Consider the following 26,101-nt stretch of genomic DNA (forward strand, 5'->3'; position numbering starts at 1 on the left):
AGAGAGAAGCCCGAGTGGCCTGAAGGTTTGGAAGGAACCAGCTTTATCTGTGATGAAAGCACCTGGTCAGCGGCTGGGAGGTCCCGGATGCAGAATGTGGGGCTTCCCTGGACTGGGGATTCAGGTAGGTGAGCCCCCAGCAGAGGCCGCCTGTGGACTGAACTAGCCCCAGCACCAATCTCTGGAAGGTTTGTGGGTCCCAACATTTCCATCTACTGAAAAGTGACCCGTGAACCCTCTAGGTGGAAAGCTCTCTTCACCTGTATTCTGGAAGAGGTCCTTGAAGTTCCTTTTAGTTTCACAAAGAACTTGCCAAATGTGGAAGAGGGAAGTGAAGGTCACATGACAGTTGCTCCCACCCCTAAAGTCAAAGTCTGGGCAAGGGCCTGGGTGGACATCTTTATTAAAAGATTTTCAGAGAAATATAGTGTATCTCCATTTTTATAAATTATCAGGGATCCCTGAGAAACTAAGATGAATAATACCTTTGGGAAGCCCTACCAGGTCTAATACAAAGAAGGATCTTTCAGTGAAATTCGACATCCAAAGTTAGTGTCTCCAAAGGATACATCCCATTTAGAATTGCATTTAATATCCTATTTAGAACTGCAATGAAAGTACCCCCTCTTTGGAAGTTCAGTCTCTGCAACGCAGCTCAGACAGTAGTTGATTGTCTCACCTCGCTGATCTTGAATATTCTGTCTATACAGAGGTTTCCATTTTGTATGCTACTAAGCCATTTTCTGGAAAAAAAAACATAATCCTATTCTTCAACCCTATCATTCCCCAGTTGCTCCTGCACTTTCTCAAAGTCCTACCTGCCTAGCATTCCAATTTTAATCTCTCGCAATTGTAAAAAGCCATCTATTTCTTTAGTAATCTTCTGCTGTGGGGTTAGCAGGGTCCAGTTCACCTTAAAAAAGCAAAGCACTGAGCTGGGAGCCCCCAAGTCCCCACTTTCCATCCCCCTGCTGCTTTCCTTATTCCATCTTATCTCCTATATGGAATTTTATTATTACCTTTTTCAATCAGTTTCATGGTGCTCATTTCCAGAATTACAATATGCTTCCTTAATTTCACCTTGAATTGCTATCACACTTCCTCACACATAATGCAAGAATTGTTTCCACTCACTTCTCTTCAGGCTGATTCATTTCCCGTCGTGACTCTCGCAGTTAGCACCTATTCTCTTGAGTTTTGTATCTGAACGTGTCTTTACTTTGTCTTCCTTTTTGAAGGATACGTTCACTATCTGTAAAATTCTAGGTAAATATGTGTTTTTAAAGCACTTTTAAGGTGTCATTTTATTGCTTTCTGCCCTTCATTATTCCTGCTGATAAATTAGTTGTCCTGTTTATGTGTCTCTGTTGTACATGTTGCTCTCTCTCTTTTCCTTTTCTTTCTTTCTTTTTTTTTAACTGGTTATTTTCAAGATATTTCTTTATATCTTAGGTTAAGTAGTTGGGCTATATTGGGACCTAGGATGGTTTTCAATGTGTTTATCCACCTTGGGGTTTTCTTTCTTCTTGGCTGTGTGAGTTGATGTTTTAAACAGTTTTTTGAGGGTGGTGCTAATATTTTTCCCCCACTTTCCCCCCTCCTTCTAGGACACCAGTTACATGTATTTTAGACTGCCTGTTATTATCCCCCAGGTCACTGTGGCTGTGTTTATTTCTTTCAATCTTTTTTCTGTCTGCACTTCAGATTAGATAATTTGTGCTTCAGATTAGTTTCTATTTACTGGTCTTCACATTCTTTGCAGTGTTCTATCTGTCATCAGTCCCATTCAATAATTTTATTTTAGGTATTTTACCTTTCTAGTTCTGAGATTTTTTTAATGTATGTTTTAAAGAGATTTTCTATCTCTCCTGAAATCCCCTATCTCCTCACCATTCTATAAATCATTTGCTGTAAATTATTTAGCATATTTCTAGTAATTATCTTGAAGTCTTTGTCTGCTAATTCCAACAAATCCACCATCTGAGCATTTTGTTCTTCACTTATTTTCTTTTGATTATGGATCACCTTTTCCGGCTTCTTCACACGTCTATTAAGTTTTAATTATATATGAAACATTATAGATGAAAAGTTGTAGGGAATCTTGATTTTGTTGTCTTCACNGAAAGAGTGTTCAATTTTTCTACATGACAGTTAAATTGTTGGTGGATCTTCTTTATCCTGTGAAGGCTTTGTTTTGGTCTTTGTTGGGATGAATCTATATTTGTTCTATTATTCCGATAACGTAGCTCTTTATTTTTAGAGAGACCCTTACTCCTAAAACATTGGCCCATCTGTGTTTCATCGGAACCCCTGAAGTGTTTGCCAAATGTCCAGATGAGCTGTTGAGGCACCTATAAAAATTTGACATGCCTTCACCAATTCTGTAGCAATTTTTCTACGTTCTCATGTAGCAAGAATTTCCAGGCTCATCTTTTTACTTTCCTTGTCCCATATTTAAAATCACCCGTTGCTCTAACGAGTTCTGGTTCATTTTGATCATTAATCATATTTTAAAATAAAGATCCAGGTACTGGGTATCCTTATGTCTATGCTATATCATTATTTCTGCACCCTTTCAGTGAAAAGGGATAGGAAAATTATTTCTTTTTTGTAGCTTCAAGGGCATTTCCACTTCTGCCAGTAATACACTACCATGAGAATGACCCTGGATATACCTATACATACAATCATACATATGTAACAACAGGTTTCAGACATTAGACAACAACCAACACAGGACTGTCATCCCTGAGAGAAAGGAAACAAATAAACCAACATGATGATTGAAGTAGGTTATTTTCTGAAGGCAGTGTCCGGGCTGTCATCCAGGGAAAGAGAAACCAAAGAAAGCCAAGCAATCTCAGTAGGACGAAGAGCCAGAAGTCAGAGTTAAAGGAGGTGAAGAAGGCTCAGCTGTGCTGGGAAGAATACTGGAGAGGAGTCAAGAGCTCAGAGAGAGAGCTACAGAGAGGTCTCCTGGAATATTTATCTCATTATCCATCTGTAAGTGAAAAGGGTGAAATTCCATGCGGATGGAGTAAATCAATCTAAAAAATCCCTGAGTTGAAAAAAATGTCAAAAGCAGAAATACATTTAAATTTATGGAGCCTTAGGAATAGTTCACATATGGATATCACTTTAAAAGTTGAGACAAATTAGCTGTAGAATACTTCTTTGAACCCACCCTCATCATGCTTAATAGCTGCCCCCAAAGGATCAGATCGACTACAAGTAACTGTATGCCACGTGAAAGTCCAAACCTCTTGAATGAAATAAGACAAAATCCATCACACAACAATGTAAAATGTATAAGGTCCAGGTCCAATACCAAATTACTAGGCATGCAAAAATATGGCCCATAACAGCAGAAAAATGAATCAAGTGAAAGGGATACAGAAATGACAGAGATAAATTACCAGACAAGCGTCTTAAAATAGCTGTAACGTATATGCCCCAAACCCAAGAATATAAACCATACTATGAATATGATGAGGAATGGACTAGAAGATAGCAATGGGATGAAAACTTGCAAACCAATAAATAAGACCACAGAACTTTTAGAGGTGTAAAGCAATATCTCAAGTAAATCATACCCTGAATGGTCTTAACAGTAGGTTAGACGCTGCAAACGAAAAGATCAGTGTGCTTGAAGACATGGGGGCAGAATGAAGCACGAAGAGCGCATGGACTGAAAAGGGAAGAAAAAATATTTGAAGACCTAATGGCCAAGGAATATCCTAATTTGATGAAAACTATGAACCCACAGATAAAAGTTCAAGTCCAATCAGAATATAGAAAAGCATCTAATGCACGTCACGGCCAGATCTTGATAATCACTAAAAAAGAAAAAAATCTTGAACCTTTACATTCAGTATTAATAAAGATTTACTGAAAACACTTAAATGTAGATTGATTATGTCGAATCTTTACTAGATCAGTTTGCTTGCCAGAAAATAACAAAAGGGCCTGAGGTGTAAAACAAGAATTATCAGATCAAAGGATAAGAAGTGAAGCACTAAAACTAAAGAGATGAGAACAGACAAGTGATAAGGAGTTACTGACCAGTAATTGTCCTGCCTCAGGTGGTGTCTGTTTGGCTCACACTATTATTTATATTAATGAGGTTTTTAATGCCTTCATCTTTTACTTGTGAGTACCTAGACCTTAGAGAACTCTGTGTACATCCATAATCTAATGACATACTATTTTTAGCATCTCCTGGAGATGCGGCAAAATTAATAATGCCCCATATATGATATAAAGAGTCTTGTCACTTTGAATTTGCTGCTTGAGCAACTTTGCTTTTAAAAAGTATATAAATTACACAGTGGTATTTAATGAGTTGAGACATTTGCAATGATATTAACCCTCTAAAATCATTTATTCAGAAAAAAGGGTTTTCTAAGTACATTTTAAATCTTCTTTAGAACAATCATTTTTTTAAAAAAAATCTGCATACATATCCCTTTAACTACCTACCCACCGAGCCATCCATCAATCTATTTACCTTTTTGAGGAAGCTACATCACTTATGAAACCCAATTACTGTGGAATTATGGAAACTATTCAGAATTAACAGAGAAAATATAAACATTAATATTTCACTTAGGAGCAGTCTAATAATAATTGTGTCACGTTTACGTTATGTTTTATACTTTATAAAGTGCATTTATACATATTATCTCATTAGAATTTCACAGCCCTTTGAGAGGAGACGAGAGCGAGTATGACACCCATATGAAATACGAGAAGTATAGCACGCAGAGGAAACAACAGATTTGCTGTCACATGGCTAGGATTGGTTTGCTTGCTGTTCCAGTGTTTTTTCTATTGTAACACAAAACCTCTTTAGACACTGATGCAAATTGCGTTCTGCCCTTACATTGATTATGTTTTTACTAATCGTAAATGCAGTGCCAGTATTATAATTCTTTAAATTAAACATACAATTAAATATAATTAATTAAATGTATCATTTTTCTATGTGGTTAAATCTCTTAACGTTGAAGTGTAGTGTCAGTAACTAAAACCACAGTAGTAATGAACATTGATTTAGGGAGTTAGATTTCTATGGCTGCATAACAAGTTACAAACGTACAACTACATTCATTTGTACCTGACAGTGTTAGTAGGTCAAAAGTCCGGCATGGCACAGGTGGCTTCCCTGCTCAGTGTATCACGAGGCTGAAAGAGTGTCAGCAGGTCTGCAATTCAATCTAGGGCTTCGGGTCCTTTTCCAAGATGACTAGTTACTGGCAGAATTCATTTCCTTATGCTTTCCACATGGTCTCCTCCATAGTCAAGCCAATGACAGCAGATGGAGTCCTTCTATGCTTCCAATCTCTCTGATTTATCCTTTATCTGCATCCCTCTGACGTCCTCTTCTGCTTTAAGGGCTCATGTGATTGTACTGTGCCTACCTAGATAATCCGAGACCATCTTCTTATCTTAAAGTCAACTGATTAGTACCCTTTATTACATCTGCAAAGTCTCTTTTGCCATGTAATGTAACAGTGTTGGCATGACACTACAGGCAAAGGTGATGGGCACGAAATTCTGTCTATTCTAGATAGAGAAATTTTTTGATAAGAAAGATATCTAATAAATTTTTGTCTGGGAATGATGTTTTATCTACTTAAAATTAAACTTTAAATGTTAAAAAGCAAACAGATTAAAATTCATTCAAAAAGTATTTATTTGGTGCATAGTAACAGACAGTCAAGAAATACATACTTAGCACGTGCTCCAGACCAGTACTACTAGAATCAAGACAAAACTGTATCTTAATATCTCTTTGTCCCTGGTGTATTGCATAGCATCTGACAAAAAAATATTCTGGGCATACATTTCATAAATAATCATAGGATAAAAATATTATCCTCTCTGACCCCAGACAACTGACAGTGTATAAAGAATAATTGGCATGCAAATTCTAGCGAAGGGGAAACACAGTATCTCAGTAGCTAGAGACCTTGCTGGATAAGGGATAAAAAGGCAGAGGATAAGCCTAGAAAACAAGAACCAGATTTTTAAAAGAAGGCTTTAAAAAACTTAGTTTAAAAAGTGACCATGATAAAACAGTCCAAGGCTTTTTATAGTCTTTTGCTCTTTAGCGTAAATTGAAAACAATGTATTGTCTCTTCCAAGCCATATTGGGATAGGAGGATTGGAGGAATAAGAAGATATCACTAATATACATGTCCTGCTACATACATTATAGATATTGAAAATAAATAAAGTAATGTACCTTAGGTAAGCGGTTTCCATTTTCCGTGAAATTACATAATGTAGATCACCACCTGTTCTATCTACATATAACATAAATCTCATGATTCGTTCTCAGGTTCATGAGCAAGTACACGTTTTCTCTGTGACCCATGATTAGACACCAAGAGTATTCTCTAAGATTGCAAATTGAGGAAATCATCATAATCGAACATATTTCATAATTAGACACATCTGATCCCTTCTTTCCGTTGCTCGAAAGTCTCCAATGCCATCCTAATGTACTGAAGTTAACGTCAGCTTCCTCAACAAGCCCAGAAGACTTGCCTTTTCCAACCTCTGCCTACTTTCCAACCTTTTTTCCATATCAGTTCTCTACCTCTACTGTCTTTGCTACATGAATGCAGTCCTTGTTGAAAGTACACTAACGTACACTCTTCTGTTCACCTCAGAGCCTTTTAAAATTCTATTTTTCCACACAAACTTCCTCCTAATTAGCTCATAATAATTGTGACAATTGCAAATCATTGGCTTCTTTTTTTCTTTTCTTTTTTTTTTTTTTAGTCATGGTTAGGTGTATGTGGGTTTTTTAAATAAAAATATTCAAAATATTTTTTTTCATTTTCTACATTGTGAAACATTTTAAATAGCATCAGATGTTACTATTTTAAAAGTTTAATAAAATTCCCATTATTTGGTTCTGGGGGTTTGGGAGAGAGGACGGGCAGTATTCTTGATTAATTCATTAGACAGTGACTTCCTTTCTGCTCTCTATGCTCCTGCCTTCTGGAAATCTTAGTAGTTGCATATTGGATATTCGACATCCTGTCAATGCTTTAATTTTTCTAACTTTCTACTTTCCATCTTTTTTTTTGTCGTTGTTCTAGTTTCCAGAAACTTTGCTCAAATTATTTTCCCTGTGTTACATTGAATTTTATATTTCTCCATAATATTTTAACTCCTAAGATCTCTTTCTTGTTCTCTAAATGTTCTTTTTTTAATTGTGATTTATTGTAATATTATGATCTTTGTCTTCATATGCAATATATTTGTCCTTCTTAAGAATATAAACTATAATTTAAAAAAAAATTTCTGCCCTCTCCCTCTCTCTCTCTCTCTTGTTGTCTTTATCTTTCATATTGGAGCATTTCCTTCATGTATATTTTGAGATTTTTGGAGTGAGTGCAAAATTTAGTTTTCCAAGTCTAATGACCATATCTACTAAAACCAAAACCAAATGTAAAGGATTCCAATCCTCTAAAGCAGCTAATATCTCTTAATTTTACAGTTATGTTTTTATCAGGGCAATTTTTACAGTGGCCTCTACTCCTGGAGAGAAATGACATCTACAGTATAACTTTCTACATTGTATGTCTGATCCTTAAATTTTATGTAAAGAAAATGTACTCTACAGGTGATCAGTTTTCTTATTTTCATTAATAAAATAACTAACAAAGAGATATTAAATCAAAGCTCACGAGGCTCGTCATGTGACCTCCACTGAAGTATAATGAATAAATGGTCCCAAATCTTCACCCTTGAGTACAGGATGGGCTGGATGGCTGGTTGGTGCAAGCACACCCTGAATGCCCCAGTTAGTTACCTTGACAACATACAGACCCCGTCTTCCCTCTATATGCCCATCAAGCAGGATATCTAGAGAAACATGTTGTTCAGCGTTCAAGGTCAGGAACTTAGGGGGTGGCCAACCCAGAGCACCTCCTTTGTAATGAATAATGTCCAGATGGCAGGCCTGGACCTCCTTGGAACACCTGTCATTCAAGGAGGGAAAGGGCTACCTAGAGTTGCTAGGCTAATTGCTACATCATAAAGGCTTGCTGAGATAGACCGCGGCAGAGGACGCTCTGTCCCATCTGCCGCTCCCGGACCAACTGTATAGAAGTCCTTCCAATAAACCCAAGTCTGGATTGCTGTCTCCAGGTCCTGTCTTCTGTCTCGCTGGGCCATCAGCCACTCTTGGCTTAGAGCCCGCTGAAGTGCACTAGCACCTTGCCATGACCACATAATGAGCACGGTGTCCTTTTTTTCCCTGCTGACTTCAGGCTTAGACATGTGATTGGTCTGGCTAGTAGGTTCCAGATGAAAGTAGCAGTGAGCCAGTTCTGTGTTTAGACATTAAGAAAACGTATGTTTTCTTGAGAAGTGATTCCCCAAGTGTATTAGTAAGGGCTCTCCAGAGAAACAGAACCAATAGAAGGGGCATATATACATGTATACAACTCATATATTCCCTGGTTTTTTTTAATATATATATATATATAGGCTCATATGATTCTAAAAGCTGAGAAATCCTGAAATCTGCAGTCATCAAAACTGCAGCCTCAAGACTCAAGAAGAGTCAATGTTCCCGTTAGAGCACAAAGGAGGAAAAGACCCAAGTCCCATCTCAAGGTAGTCAGGAAGAGGAGTTTCTTAGGACCTACCAGGGAGCTTTTTGTTCAGACTTCCAGCTGCCTGGATGAAAACCAATCACGTTAGGGAAGACAATCCACTTTACCCAGTCAATTCAAACATTAATCTTATCTGAAAATAACCTCACAGAAACCCAGAATAATATTGACCAAATATCTGGGTACCCTGTGACCCAGTCAAGCTCACCTAAAATTAACCAGCACACCTGGTAGCTTTTACCTTTACAACCTAGTCCCCAAGATGAATTCACCTAAAGTAGAGCTGCCCTAGCTAGGCTTAACCAGGCCCACAGTTTTAAGCAAAGCATAGGCTATATCAACAAACTCTGAGAATCCACAAAGGCATGAGAATAAGTAATTTTTATGTTAAGACATTGAGCTTAGGATGGTTTAGTGGACAGCAATAATTAACCTATACATCTCACATTTCCTTGTTAGATAATTGGATGGCCAAACATATTTATGAGAAGAACAAGCACAAAGTCATCCTAATATATTTCATTTGAAGATTACTACTGATATCTGTATACACTTTATTTTGAATCATTACCACATTTGCTGTATTGGAAACAAATGCCTGGCTTTAAATAGGAAACTAATATAAATATAAATGTCAGTGTATCCCACAGGTGATTGAAAGCTGTGTCTTAAAAGGAATAACCAAGCTATGTTATTGAAGCAATACTGAAGCAATTTCATTTTTTATTTTGAGAGTGGCGTGTCTTCGTGAGCATTTATTCTCTGTACTTGGTTTTCTAATATAGGTTCCCCTGTAATTTATGTTAAACTAACCAATTTTCTGTTCCTGTACTTGTCATCACGTAATGCCTTTCCGATAAGTGTGTTATGACAACCACTTTCTAGTCTTCAGGAATCTGATCTGTCACTAGCACACTTCTAAAAATATCATTTGCAACTTCTCTAATTCCTGCTGCGTTTACTACGAAGTCTATGGATGTGGGTGCCATGTGTTTCCAACACAGAGCATTTTATTTTCCTGAAGAACATTTGATGATACCTGAATGCTACTGGAAGATATTTTGTAAAACGAAATAAATTTTCTCTTCTTTAAATTACTCCCAACCTCCACTACAGATAGCTCCAATTCCTCTTGAAATAAAGACAAATCTAGTTAACAATGAAATCAAATGTGAAACCAGGTAGACACTTGGATTTGAATGCTGAGCCCACTACTTAGTAGCCACAGAATGTCAAATAAATGTCTTCTGTCTCCAGCCATGGTTTCCTCAGCTTAATGCCGAGTTTACAATTATCTTAAAATGATTATGTAAGATTATACATGTAGCAGAAATTTAGAAGTGGTAAGCTGTTCAGCAGTGGTATTTCTTTTATTCACAGAGGATCATGTTTATATGAGGAGAGGCTACTTAATGCCAGTTTAATTGTGATCTTGCTTTTAAAAGAAATTTTTAATACTGAAAATGTCAAGTGGCATCAAACTTGTAGTAACAATTATAATTAAAACAATAATAAGAAGAAACTAGCAGAGTCATGAGACCATAATGCATACATATGGAAATATTTACAAAAGAAATGCTTCTAACAGGTAAACAATAATTTTGTTATTTGTAGACATTAGAATTCTAGTCCAACTGAGAAATTGCTACTAATTTGTTGACAAGTACAGTATTACTATTTTCTTATCCCTCGGAGAAAGATTTACAAAAGAAATATGTATTAAAATTGGTTGTATTATTTTCTTCTGCTAAGTGCTAGTCAGAAGTTTCCTGACTTCAAGATATATCATAGAGTAAATATGGAGATAAAAAAGAAATCTATGTATTATATCTAATAAAAATAACATTTGTGGGGAATTCATTACATTTTCGATATTCGCTAACCATTTTACTTATTAATTAATTTAAAACACAAGCTAGCCTGTGAAAGGGCCGTTGTTATTCTCCCCTTTTGACAAATAGGAAACAGAAGCGCCAAGAATGCACATGACTTGCCTAACATTACACAAATGGAAAAAGACAGAGACGGTGTCAGTAAAATAGGTGTAGCTCCCCTGCATCTACAGCCGACACTTCAACCTTAACATTATGCTAACGGCAATGTGGACGTTCAAATCTAGCATTCCACTTTTTGACCAAAATTTCCTAATTTTTTTAGCTGTTTCAACAATTCATATTCTCCTAACACTTCCAAATCCATGCTGTTGACCCAAAAAGTAGAAAAAGTCTTAAGCCTCTATGTTTATCGCTACATAAATCCAGGATTCCTGAGTACCATTATGAGTGAAATCTTTCCACCATGTTTCAATGTAAAACTCCACTTGGAAGCGGAAAAATAGGCATTTCACATCCCCTGTTCCAAGCCATTATCAATCTCCTGTTGCCTCAGACTTGAGTGCCACAGCCTTCTCACCCAGGAATCAGAAATGCTTCATAATTCAGAGAAAATCAATTTTCATCTTTAAATGAATAGTAACTCCTTACCCTCCCCCTGAAAACCTGATTCTCTTTAAGTGATACTCAACTCAGAATAATATTAGCATATATTCACTTTCTCAAGACAGAATACTAGAAATCATTGTTTACACTTAACATGCTCTCATTCTCTACATCAACAGGCAATTCTGGTGATCTTATCTCTTACAGATCTCCAGAACCCATCCTCTTTGCTGATCTCCACACTCTCCTCCCCCAAACAAGCTACTATAATCTCCTAACTGGGTTATTGCAATGCAATTCTATTGACTTGTCATTCTGCATCTACTCTTGCCCATTTCTACTAAGGCAATCGGTTCAAAGAGAAAGCCTAATTAGGTCAAAATCCTTACTCAAAAAGCTTAAAAATCTTAACAAAAAGATTTAATAAACCCTCATAGTGTTGTATTATTTTTAGTTTCTGTGTTCTATCACATGGTCTTTCCTTTGCTTAATGGAACTTCATCCTTCACCATTGAGCCTTTTACATGTTCCTTTCTCTGTCTGAGATGCACTTTCCCCTCCTCTATGTGTTTATTTGTTATTATTCCTTCGTATCACAGTTTCATTTTTTCAGGGAACCCTTCCCTGGTCTCCAATAATAGGTCTTTGCCCTCTCATGGCACTGTGTGCTTTATCTTCATAGATCTTACTCTGTTGTAATTGCAATGTTACATATTTGTGATTTTATTAACATCTGCCTCATCTAATAAAGAGCTGTAAGTTCCACGAGAACAGAAATAGTGTCATATATTGAGCCTTGAGAATAGAAAGTCCTTAATAAATATTTGCATATTAATGGTTGATTGGTATCAGTCGTAGAAGGGTCCTTTATTCTATCCAAAATTAAATTTCTTCTTTCTTCACCGATCATCTGTAATCTATAGTGTATTATTTCCTCACCAACTTGCTCTTTTGGTTGAAGCTTTTTCTTTCAAACTTTATCTCTACAAGTCACTTTCATTTAACAGTTAATATGCCTAACACTCTCCCATTAAAAAATAATAATAATAATAAGAGAACAAAACACTTCCTTCAATTCTAAATGATAGGTAGATATCTCTACCTCCTTCACTGAGGAGTTTGTCAGTAGGGAATATATATAAATTATATTTAATATATATAAATATATATCATATATAGTATTATGCTTTATCATATAGTATATAATATCTGTATCTGTAGCAGAGAGTGTTATCTATTAGAGATCACTACTTTGTTGACTAGATGAATAAATTAATACATGAAAGAAAGTCTGATAGTAAGAAAAACCATGAAAAGTAGGAATATAGTGAATTTGGTTTATTGGGAGGGGTCTACTTTTTCTGAAACTGAAGATTTATCCCAACATGTAAGTAAATAAAAAGGTGGACAGGGGGTATCCATGAATATATTTGACCTCTGTATTTCTTTCAAATTATAAGGTAACTATTTAACCATGTTTGTGGGCTGGGTGGGTATAATCTGGTTTTTATCAGAATCAATTCAAGTGGATAGCATCTAAATGGAAAGATAATTTGGGTCTTAAGGCTCTGGGCTAATATTATGTTGGTAAAGATGAAATGGAAATGTCTTATAAGTTTTTAAAAGGAAGACATAAAAGGGTGTTATTATCAGATATACGTGCATGTCAAGGGAGAGGAAAGATTTAAAAAAAATAAATTGCAGGTTTCAGATACAAGATAGAGAATAGTGGTGTAAAAAATGGAGGTGTCCAAAGAAAGAGTGTGTTTTTGGAGGACAACATAATATTTAGCAGTTAGGTTTGAACTATTAATATAATCATCTCTATTCTGCTTCTTGACCCTGTAAGGTTCCTGAATATTCAGGTTGAAATTTCAGTTTTCCTTCACATGGGATTTAGAGCAATCATTCTAAAATGCCAATGGTCTTCACTCGGTTCACGTCACAAACTAAAACTGCTCAGTATACAACACAACCTCTTTCATGACTTGAATTTAGCCTGCTTTCCCAATTTCATCTTTCTTCTTTTCCTAAGATGCATTACGTTTGTCCTTTAAAGTGGCAGAGGTTCGTTACATATGCGATTCTCTGCCTTGTATTTGCTCTTCTTCCAATATACATTCTTATCTTATTCTTTACCAAATTCCAATTCTTCTTTTAAGACTCAGTCTAGTTTTCACGTCTGATTCAGGAACGGATTCCGGACTATTTTTTCTAAAAGCTCCGTAATTCACACGACCACATTGATAGAATTTTAAGACAGTGAAAAAAGAAGCGTATTGGTTGTGTGTATCAAGTAACTGTTTTTCACATTTTCTTTTTCCTGCTCCTGAAGGAAGATATTTCACATTTTCTATTTCTTGCTCCTAAAGGAGGATATCTGAGGCTATATTCCACTTGGGATAGAAGTTGATTATGGTCACTGTTCTGCCGCAACAGACCCCACAGCACCACATGCTTATTATACCTAGTGGTACGCAGAATAGAGAGCTCACAATTGACGTTCACATGCTAACCCCTGACACTGTGAGCACGCCACCTCCCGTGGAACAAAGCACCTTGCAGATGCGATTAAGTGAGGAGGCGGAGAGATTGTGCTGGGTTATCTGGGTGGCCCAATGTATTCTCAAGGGTCCTTACAAGGGAAGGAGGAAGCCAAGAGACTCCGTCAGAGAAAGGGATGTATGAGGAAAGCCAAATGAGACCAATGCAGTGTGAGAGAGGCTCCACGGCCATACTGGCTTCGAAGATGGGAGGGGACAACCCATCAACGAACGCAGGCAGTCTCTGGAAGCTGGATGAGACGAGGAGATGGACTCTGTCCCAGAGACTGTAACGGTCACAAGCAGCCTTTCTGGGATCCTGACTTTAGCCCACTGAGGCCTATTTCCGGCTTCTGAACTGCAGGACTCTACGATAGTAGGTTTGTGTAGCTGTGAGCCACCAAGTCTCTGGTAACTTGTTACAGCAGCAATAGGAAACTAATACACGGGGACAGTACCTATAGCTGTAGAACTTCTTTATAGCACAGAATTATCATTTTCTCTTTGTTTGGCCTCCCACCAGATCTTACCTCCGAGAAGAGAAGGACCTTTCTTTTTCTTTTTTTTTTTATGATGTTATGTTAGTCACCACAGAGTACATCCCTAGTTTTTGATGTAGTGTTCCATGATTCATTGTTTGTGTGTCACACCCAGTGCTCCATGCAATACGTGCCCTCCTTACTACCCATCACCGGGCTAGCCCAACCCCTCCCCCCTCCCCTCTGAAACCCTCAAACTGAGAAGGGCCTTTCTTGAATAACCTGAGTCACCTGCACAACGTTTGGCATATAAATGGAATGTGTGAAAGAAAAAACTCTTCCAACAACATCATAACAGGGAGCTTCAGGGAGCATCCTCTACGACATAATGGCCAATGTTTGTTACTACCATATTTTGTGTAATTTTTGTGACTACTACAGAGGTTGTTGACATTTCTTTTTAAAAAAACAGAGAACTAACTTCTCTTGAATTCTTTTTTCTCCTTCATGGTCATAGATGTTCACTTTTTTTTTTTTTTAAAGATTTTATTTATTTATTCGACAGAGATAGAGACAGCCAGTGAGAGAGGGAACACAAGCAGGGGGAGTGGGAGAGGAAGAAGCAGGCTCATAGCAGAGGAGCCTGATGTGGGGCTCGATCTCACAACGCCGGGATCACGCCCTGAGCCAAAGGCAAACGCCTAACCGCTGTGCCACCCAGGCGCCCCATAGATGTTCACTTTAAACCTAGCCTTGAACACTGCTTCACATTCTAATGACAATATAAATTGTTAAGAAGAATGGAAAAATATTATTGTTCATTTTTTTTTCTACAGCAATGGCTTTGGGGTCATAGTTTCGTTACTTTTTCTGATTTTTAGAATCTCTTATTCCAATGAAAAAAATTCTAACGGTTAGTTAACTGAAAAATCTGGCAGGTGGGAAAGAATAAAATCATTCATGTTTAAGCAATGTGCTGTATGTTAAAACAAAAATATTCAGTTGCTCAGGTCACCTGGGTGGCTCAGTCGGTTAAGCATCTGCTTTCAGCTCAGGTCATGATCCCAGGGCCTGGGATTGAGTCCTGCGTCAGGCTCCTTATTCAGTGGGAAGCCTGCTTCTCCCTCTCCCCCCACCCCCCGCCCCCACACTGTCCCCTTCTCCTGCTCTGTCTCTCTCTCTCTTTCTCAAATAAATAGATAAAATCTCTAAAAACAAGATATTTAGCTGTAGAGTTAGTGTTTTCTTTAGTGTGGGCCCACTGACTGGAATTGCATGACTTACAGTAACCGTATGCAGTTTGGGAAAATTGAAATAAAACAAGAATCGAATGAAAAGTAACCTGAGTAAAAAAATCCTCATAATAAAAACTTTAAAATTTTTCACCATATCTTTTACCATTTTCCATCAATTCCTTACTTGAGAGCGATTCAGAGACTCACCTTCATCCTCTCCAAAACATTTAACGGTTGTACATAAAGCCTTTCATTTTGTTTTGCTTTGTCTGTGTATATAGTATTTCATTAATTATAAAATTATAATATAAATTTATCTGACATAGCGATTTTTTGAATAAATGTGGCGTGTGGTAAGCATACAGCCCAACTGATGGGAGGAGAGGAACACAGGCTCCACGGTTCGGGCCTGTGCCGTGAGGACCACAGAGGGACTGCTAGTCCAATTGGTTGAATGAAGGCTACTACTGTACACGCTTTTCTCAATGCTACCCCCTCTTCCACCTGGGAAATTCTCATTCCTCTTTTAAAATTTAAATCACATATTATTCCATCCAGGAGGGCCTCTGACAGTACCAGACGGAGTTAAGTATGTCTCTGTTCTCTTGCATTACTTGTGTCACTTAAACTTCAGAACAGCCAGTGCATGATTTGTCCCCTGTTGCCAAAGTGTCTGTGATCTCCGGAGTGCAGGGATTATAGTCTGCTCATCAGTATATCCCACTGACCTGCATAAGACTGCTTTTATGTGAAGGGATAATTAAAGATTTTTTTTGTAGTTAGTGAATGATGTTTCACATATTAATATATGCTAGATAAAGACTGGGTCATATTTCAAGAAACAAAAATGTTAAAATGAAGGAAACATAAAGGCAATTGGATATTTCAGTGAATGATAGATTTTTGACTGAAAGTTGGATGCTAAGAAAAGATTTGAAAGAAAACAAAAGTTTGAAGGAAAGAAGGATTGAATGCTAAGCTTTCGTTTATGCCCACACTGGTGGGTGCTATGTAGGATCAGTACTTAGGAAGGTTATCATAAACCTGTCCAGAGACATGGGAGATAGAAGCAAGACAGAATGAGGCACTGGGGGGTTGAGAAACCGAATTATTCCTGCAATTAGCAAGCATCTTTTGACAGGTGACTCTTGCAGGTCTTGATGCGGCCATGAGTTATGTGGAAGCAAAGAAGCCTTAATTACAATGTATCTAATTTTTAGGGAAGTAAATTTTTCAGAAAAGAGATAGTGATATTGCTTGAGTCATTAATTATAAAGGCTAGTCGAATATGCCAGAAAAAGTGCAAATATGAGTCAATCAAATATATAAACCAAAGAATGCTCAAATTCAACCCCCCAATAAATATAAAGCATAGCTAACATCAGATATAATACTCAAAATGCATTAGAAGCAGTATAGCATGGATGGACACTGACCAAATAGAAAAGACCCAGGCCAGCTTATCCAACTGGAGCATATCCACTCTTTAGTAGACCTGGATACAACACATTCTTCCCAATAGACAAAAATTTATTTTCACTTCTTCAAAAATGTTTGGAAGAATTTCAGAGTCTATTCTTTGAAGAATTAAATTCTTAGCATTCAGTGTCTTTTTTATTTAGCCCATTATTATGTTCTTCCCCTAAGCCAGGTGTTTAGTCACCTCCTTCGATTTTGTATTTTCAGCAGTTTTTTAATAATGCTAACTTTTCAGAGTTTTTCACTGTAATTTAAATTAGAATTTTCACCAATATTTCTTTTCAGCATTATAATGTGCTTAGTGATATTAAGAAATATAATTGCTCTTTGGCAGAAAATGCATGGTCCAATAAATATGAAGACAGTTTTAGTCTGTGCTGTCAAAAACAGCTTTTGAACTATAACTACAAGTTTATCATATGTTTTTTCCAAAAATTTTCATATAAAGAAGTCATGTGTATGTGTGTATTCCTTCTTTTTATCAACAATATAATCTATTGATATCTTTCTAGTATGACATGCATTGTCTTATTTTTTTATAATAATTTTTTATTATATTATGTTAGTCACCATACAGCACATCCCTAGTTTCTGATGTAAAGTTCCATGATTCATTACTTGCATATAACACCCAGTGCACCATGCAATACGTGCCCTCCTTAATACCCATCACCGGCCTATCCCATTCCCCCACCCCCCTACCCTCTGAAGCCCTCAGTTTGTTTCCCAGAGTCCATAGTCTCTCGTGTTTCATTCCCCCTTCTGTTTACCGCCCCCCTTCTTCTTCCCTTTCTTCTCCTACCGATCTTCCTACTTTTTATGTTCCATAAATGAGTGAAACCATATGATAATTGTCTTTCTCTGCTTGAGTTATTTTGCTTAGCTTTATCTCCTCCAGTCCCATCAATGTTGCTGCAAATGTTGTGTAATCGTTCTTTTTGATGGCGGAGTAATATTCCATTGTATAAATGGACCACAACTTCTTAATCCAGTCATTTGTTGAGGGGCATCTCGTCTCCTTCCACGATTTAGCTATTGTGGACAATGCTGCTATGAACATTGGGGTGCATATGGCCCTTCTCTTCACTACGTCTGTATCTTTGGGGTAAATACCCAGTAGTGCAATTGCTGGATCATAGGGTAGCTCAATTTTTAACTTTTTAAGGGACCTCCACACTGTTTTCCAAAGTGGCTGTACCAACTTGTGTTCCAACCAACAGTGTAAGAGGGATCCCCTTTCTCCACATCCTCTCCATATTTGTTGTTTCCTGCCTTGTCCATTTTTGCCATTCTAACTGGCGTAAGGTGGTATCTCAATGTGGTTGAACTTCTCAAACTCAATGCATGGGAAACAAATAATCAAATCAAAAAATGGGCAGAAGATATGAACAGACACTTTTCCAATGAAGACATACAAATGGCTAACAGACACATGAAAAAATGTTCAAAATCATTAGCCATCAAGGAGATGCACTATCTTATTTTTATATTTGTAGATGTGAGCTGAATAGATTTTCCCCACCTCTTTTTTTCAATTCCTTCAAAGGAACAGACAAAATCTTTTGAACTAACTTATGCTAGATGTAAGCTCTTATTAAAATATATGCTTTTGAGTAAAATAATAATTGAATAAAAAAATGAAAACATGAACTCTACAAATAAAAATTTTAAAATTCATACTACTAACTAGCCCCACAAAATGTTCTATATAGATGTACTAATCCTTCATTCATTCAATCATTCAAACCATGTTTATTGAGTACTCATGAGCCAGGTATTGTTCTAGACATTAGTGACAGACAAAATAGATAAAGTTCCTACTCTTATGTCATCCATATTCCAGTAAGGGGACACAGTACAAATAAACCAATGTACATTCATATTATAAGAAATTGGTAAGTATTCTGGAGATAACACTGGACAAAGAGGTGGTAGGCAGTCTCTAGGATGGCACCCAATGATACCTGTCTCCTGTTATTTACACCCTTGTGTATCCCCTCCCTGACCATCTAGCTTAATACATTCCATAATAATTATTATTACCAATAGCCTACAGCAGAAATGATGGTATGTCACTTCCAAGATTAAGTTAGAAAAGGCTCCAGCTCCTGCTTGGGTGTGCCCTCTCTCTAGGATGACTTGCTCTGGAAAAAGTCAGTTGCTATTATGTATACACACTGTAGAAGCTTGTAGAGGGCCATGAGGCAAGAAACTAAAATTTTTGGCCAACAGCTAGTAAAATTAAGCTCGCCAACAATCACATGAGTGACCTTGAAAGTAGATCTCCAAATGAAACCTTTAGAGGAGACTGCAGTCCCAGCATACAGGTCGTAACCTCACAAGAGACCTTGAGCCCGAACCAACCGCTAAGTGGTTCCTAGATTCCTGACCCATAGAAACTGTGAGGTAATAAATGTTGTTTAAGCTACTAAATTTGGGGGTAATTTGTTTTGTAGTAATAGACAAATTAATTAACTAGTAATAGATAATCATGCAGTTGTCTATTTAAATATAGCTTAATCAATTTTTCTGATTATAAGGGTAATGTGTATTTCTCATATAAAGTTTAAACGTTACAAATTATGTTAATAAACTACATCCACAAGATACAGAGTTTGGTGACTATTTCATCAGATTTTTTTGTTTATTCATCTTTTAACACATGTTATATGTTAATTTATTTGATCACCAAATAAAAGTGGATCACGTTATATATTCTATTATTAAATGTCTTGTTTTACAAGTATCTTGAACAATTCAGATAGATATAACCCATTTTTCCAAATACTCTACTACACTCAACTCTATGGGTAGACCATGATAGGATTTAAAGACTTCTCTCCTGAAGAAAATTTGGGTTAATTTTAATTATTTTATATTATAAGACAATATTTTGTGAAATTTTGCAAGGGTTTCTTTAACTATATATATATGTGTGTGTGTATATATATATATATATATATTCAGAAAATAGTTAAATCTATAAGTTGTACCTTGAAAAAAATGAGTGAATTTATTTGACCAGTTTGCTTGGAGACCTAAGGTTTTTTAAAAAAATGTTTTTAAAGATTGAATTAATCTATTAATTGAAATGACTCAGTTATTAAATACAATAAAATGTGTAAATATTTTATTCTAAATTCTGTACTTTTCCTTAGCAAAATAGTAGTTGATTAATTGAAATTTTGATGAAAATATTTAATAAATTCATAATTCATTTTTTATCTGTCTGCAACCTCACTCTCCCAACCAGTTCAAAAATAAAATCAATATCTAATGGATAAAATCACAGGTATGTTAACTCACCATAAAAAACCAGAATGGCTATATAGTTAGCTGACTTTATTATAAATTGTTTTAAAATGTAAATATATTAAATGTATGCCAATTGAAAATGGGATAGTCAGATTTCAACCCATAGAAAAAGCAGAATTTTGGAGTAAAGTGTAAACAATGTCTATTCCAGAGCTTTTTAGAAAAGGAAGAATTAGCCCCCCTCTTTAAGCTATTTGAATCTTTGATAAGTTACATGCAATAGAGATTGTTGAAGCAACCTATTTTATCCTATGCCATTAAATAATTAATTAGACTAACCAGGACAAAGTCATCTACAACTCACCAAATATCTGTATGCATTTCCACATTTCGCAGCCCTTTTCCTAGTAGGCAATGTGACTAATTCTGGCCAGTTGGTTGAAAGCTGGAATGGTGTGTGTCACTTTAAAGTGAATATTTGAGAGTCAATGTTTATACTTCCACATCTCCAAGAGAAATTAACCTTTGTTAAATTAAGCTACTGAGATTTTAGGGTTTAACATGTGACCATAGTATAAACTAGCCTATCTGCTTAGTACACTAATTCACTTTATAATAATTTTATATTCACTGAACAAACAATATAGCTTTGTTCTGTGCATTCCCTAGTTATCGAGAGAGGATGTGTGATGGCGCCAACATGAAAATTCCTGTAAATGTGACAGGTACATGTCCCTTTATCAAATAGATCCATAGTCTTCTTATTTTGGTTAATTTGAGTCTGTCAAAAAGATAACTATTTCTTCTATATAAAAATAAAGTTTTAGAGCCTAAAATACTGAGTTCCTGGGACTGAAATATGGTATTTCCCCACGAATGGTACCCTGCCCTTGTACATACGAGCGCTCTCCTCCATCCCGGTAAAATCTTGTGATATACTTTCGTTCTGCCACTGCTGCTTGTGTTCTTCATTTAACCACATTTTGCAATATACATTTAGAAAAACATATATAAAAATCATAGAAGGGTGTGCATAGAGATAACGTAAATAACATTTTTATATAGACATAAAAAGAAATACCACTTTCTTTTATCCCAGTAGCACTAAATATAATTCAACATGCTTAGGAGTTTAGACTCTTGCCCTCAAAATGCTATAAAAGCACCAACCTCAGAAATGATTCAAGGGTATAACAACACAGTGCATCTTTATGTTTAACCTTTTTTCTTGGTACAAGTTAAGAACACTTTTATATGTTCTGTTTTTGGTTCAAATAGAATTTTTAGTAACTCATTCCTCAGGATTCTCTTTTATAAGCCAACCACCTTTTTTATTTTTTTAGCCTTCTTTATATATCTTATTTTCCAGGCCATTTAATATTATCATCACTTTTGGCTGCACTCCCTGGATTCTTTCCAGATTTTTTTCTTCCTTAAGATTTATACCATAAAATTCTAGAATAATCAAAACTTGATACAAATAAAAAAATCTCCACGTTTGCTGACATCTGCCAGTCAATGGCCCAACAGTACTTTTCCAAGTAAAATTAAAGTCTAAGAGATTGCATCACTCACACATAAGATGCTTGCTTTAAAAAAGTAGTACCAAAAACATGGTACCACAATAACGGTATACTCTGGTTTTTTGCTGATTTCGGAGTGAATCTAAATACATTGAAATGTGGTCTGTGATTTTGTCCAGTGATTTTTAAACTTGACATATGTTTATGGACATGCCAAGTAAATACAAGACATGTAATTTTAAGTAATTTTTTAAATTCTACATAGTTTGACTATTATTTTTTAGGAAAAATCTTAACCCTTTTTTATCTTAAATAGATTAGTTTACTTAATTCAATTTTTTAAAATAAATACTATACTTAATCTGAATTTTTATCTGACTTATATTTTTTATCTTATTTCTTATTTTAATTTTCTGTGAAAATTTATAGCACAGATAATTATGTTTTGAATTTTAACACACTCATATGTATTTATTTATCAAAATCAGAATCTTTTTAATAACCAGACCCCAAGTTAAAGCCCTGCATGACTAATTGCTTCTTAGCCTTGGATTAATAGACCAAATAGACCTAAAACTAGACCACAGGTCTATATACTCATCTTTTAGTAAACATATTAGGGAGTAATATTCATATGATTGTATTCCTTACAGTCTCAGATTCTGCTCCCAGACTCCAAAATAATGTTCCCCAAAGTTTTCTTACAGAACACTAGTTCCTCAACATGTTTTATCAGAAATAGGCTCTAAGGCCAAATAAGTTGGGGAAACAGGTCATGTAGAGTACCACAGAAGACATTTAAAATGTCCATTAAGATATTCAAGACTAAGGAATGCTGAAGCAAATAAACCCATTCAGGTTTTTTTTAGCAACCAGTTTGACCACATAGTTATTTCTATGTAAGTACATGTGTATACACAAACTCTTAATATGCTGTGGAATGTGTGCAAACCATGTTTTAAAAAAGCGATTTGCAAAGTCTTTCTCTAGACCAGTGATTCTCAACCTCAGTACTATGGACATTTGGGGATGGACAAGTCCTTTGTTGGGGACAACGACTGCTGTCTGTGCCTTGTATCCAGAGTTCTACCCACCAGATACCAGTAGCAATAAAAAATATCTGCAGAGGCGCCTGGGTGGCACAGTGGGCTAAGCATCAGACTCTTGGTTTCCGTTAGGTTGTGAACTCCAGAGTCGTGGAATCGAGTCCCCAGGCCGGCTCCATGCTCAGTGCAGAATTGGCTTAAAGATTCTCGCTTCCTCTACCTCTCCTCCCGCCCCCCGCCCCGAAATAAATAAATAAATAAATAAATAAATACATAAATCTTTTTAAAATAATGTCTCCAAACATTGCCAAACATACCCGCAAGGGCAAAATTGTCGCCATTTGATAACTATTGATACAGACAATACAATTTTTTTCCACTCAGGTTTGATCTTACTGAAGGGAGTTTGGAACATTACAATGAGTATTTGGGAGAAAAGCTGAGAAAAAAGGCAAGATGATAGAGGATGTTCAATCCTCATGGTGACAGCTTGCCGGGTTCGGAGGCTGCTGGCTCAGAGGACTGCAGTGCGTGATTCTGTGGGCCCTTCATGTTTGTTCAGGGTGCCGGTCTAAAACAATTCCACTTCTACTCAGAGCATGGGAAATCTTTTTCGATCTCTTAAGCTTTATAGTTTTACTCACCCTCCTACATGGTAAATAGTTAAGGATTCCTTGGACCTCTTCTTAACTCACTTGTACAGTCTACCTGGATAATCTTAACTACTGGCATGGCTTCACATAATACCAGTGTCTGATACATTTAAGTTAGTGTGTCACCAATCCTGACTTTTACCATTTTATCAGAAATTTCCATTTGAATCGATAACCTCAAACTCAGTATCTTATTCCCTACAGCCTATTCTTCAGTCTGTCAAAGCATCACTACCCTCCTGGTCGTGAAGAATGAGGAATGAGAAGCCGATGTGAGTTCCAGTCCATCCTCACCTGTTCCGGTTAGAGCTCACGTGCCCCAGTTCACAGCCATGTGCCCTCCCCAACTCGCTGCACTGCTGACAGCAGCCTCCAGCTCCCTGTGCACAGGTGGGAGCCTCACGTCAGCATCATCAGCTCCCAGCTCAGGTGCATACAAATCTCTAAGAAATTCCTTATATATCACCCTGAGTGATTCTGTTTCTTCAGTAGAATTAGGACTCTCTCATCCATCCTGATTCTACCCTCTCTTTCACCATCCTCTTCTCCACTGAGGAGTCAAATTGTCCTCTCTCATCTTTTGTCCAAGTCTCATATCTTTCCCCTTCATTTTTCCTTCCTGCCTTTATCACTTTCTATAGTCCCCTGTCTGGTCATCCAGTCACCAAGCTCAAAATCTTTGTTAACATGGTCCTCAGAGCTACCTTCCTAAAAAGTATCTATCCATTCACTTATCATTCATTCACATGTACAAAAATAATTATTAAGCATTCTCTGTATACCAGGCACTGTCACAGATCTTGGAGATGATGTGAAAAAGAGGACAACCATAACTTCTCTTCTAGAGTCTACAGAGCCATGGGGGAGAGAGGCAAACAGCAAGGAAGCTTAACGAAAGTGGTATGAATGATGATAAGTGCTTGGAGAGAAAGAAAGGTGATGAGCTAGAGCCTAATGAGAGGACTGAGGAGAGGCACATTCTGGGTAATGCTGACTGGGAAGGCCCGTCAAGGAGGGCTGTTTAGGCGGAAGCCTGAGGAAAAAAACAGAAGCTGGATCTTTCGGGATTCAGTTGAAGAAACAATCATTGGGAGTGAAAAATAAGGGATTTCGTACAGAGATTTGAGCCCACGTGAGGTAGGAGCTGATGAAGCCAATGTGAGGCTCCCACCTGTGCACAGGGAGCTGGAGGCTGCCGTCAGCAGTGTAGTGAGTTGGGGAGGGCACATGGCTGTGAACTGGGGCAGGTGAGCACCAACCGGAACAGGTGAGGACGAACTGGAACTCACATCAGCTTCTTACCACCCCTAAGCTACCAACCTCAGTGGTTCAAGTTACGTACAGGAAAAGCTAGAACCCCTGTCATGGACCTGAACATGCACCTGGTATAAGAGTTGAAAAGCCAAAGGAGGATCTGGTAGTTTCTGAAGGAGTTTAGGCCCCACTGCCACCCCAGGCTAACAAGGTGAGCCAGCCAAAAAGAAAAAACTTGAGTGAACTCCAACAGCATCTGCACATAATCTTCTTGCACCAACAGTTTCAGTGTGGAAAATATATCTGTCGCTCCTCTTTTGCCTTTCAATTCTCATGCCAAATATCTCTTCTGTTTGCTTCTTTTTTTAAAAAAAATTTTATTTATTTATTTGACAGAGAGAGAGAGAACAAGCAGGGAGAGGGAACAGAGAGAGAAGCAGACTCCTCACTAAGCAGGGAGCCCAAGTCAGGCCTCGACCCTGGGGTCATGACCTGGGCTAAAGGCAGCCACTTACCCGACTGAGCCATCCAGGCACCCTCTTGTGTTTGCTTCTAATTTGGAACTGTGCAGGGAAGAAAGTTCTGGGAAATGTGATTCCTTCTTAGCTAACTCGACAAAATTCTCCCACACTGGTCAGGTAAGGAATAGGGTGAAGTGTGTTCTGGGCATTGGGCATATGTGTAAAATCTCTGAAGCATTCATGCTCAGTACACTTGATGAATTGAGAAAGAAAGTGGTTACAAGAGTAAAGAAGCAGGAGAAGAGCATGGGATGAAGAGATAAGCAGGGCTGAGATTCTGCAATGTCACCTGGGCTATGTAGGTAGCAAAGGGTGACCATTTCCTTCAGATTCTTCTGTTGTCTCTCACAGTAGACCCAAGTTTCTTAACTTTGCATCCTAGCTGCTAAAGTGGGGTTACAACATCTAACTAAAGTGGGAATGCACAACGTGCAAACTGTAATTGCCTAGAGCTATCATAGAAATCCTATTCTTGGGCCTCACTGCCTGCGATTATATTTTTAATTGGGCTGAGCGATATTCCTGGTATCTGCTGAACTAGAGCAGCATAGAAGTGGCTCACGCCAGGGTAGTTCTGGATATTTGAATTTTCATTAGCAGTTAGCCACTCCTTTTCTGGGGTCCCGAGAGATGAAAAGTTAAGGTAATAATATAATTGCAGATAAACTATTGAGTCTTTTTGCATAACAAACTGGAATTTGGGGAGCACCTGCATGTATTCCTAACAGAGAAAGATCTAGATGCCTATTTCCGTTTGCAATGACTAAGGATAGGACACTTTCCTTTACCTCCCCCTCCTTATCTAGGTTTGAATGATGCGACTCTTCCCCCAGCTTTTTTTTTTTTTTTTAAGATTTTATTTATTTATTTGACAGAGATAGAGACAGTCAGCGAGAGAGGGAACACAAGCAGGGGGAGTGGGAGAGGAAGAAGCAGGCTCATAGCAGAGGAGCCTGATGTGGGGCTCGATCCCATAACGCTGGGATCACGCCCTGAGCCGAAGGCAGACACTTAACCGCTGTGCCACCCAGGCGTCCCT

This window comes from Ursus maritimus, unplaced genomic scaffold (genome assembly GCF_017311325.1).
Source record: "Ursus maritimus isolate PB19 unplaced genomic scaffold, ASM1731132v1 scaffold_20, whole genome shotgun sequence".
Taxonomy (NCBI): Eukaryota; Metazoa; Chordata; class Mammalia; order Carnivora; family Ursidae; genus Ursus; species Ursus maritimus.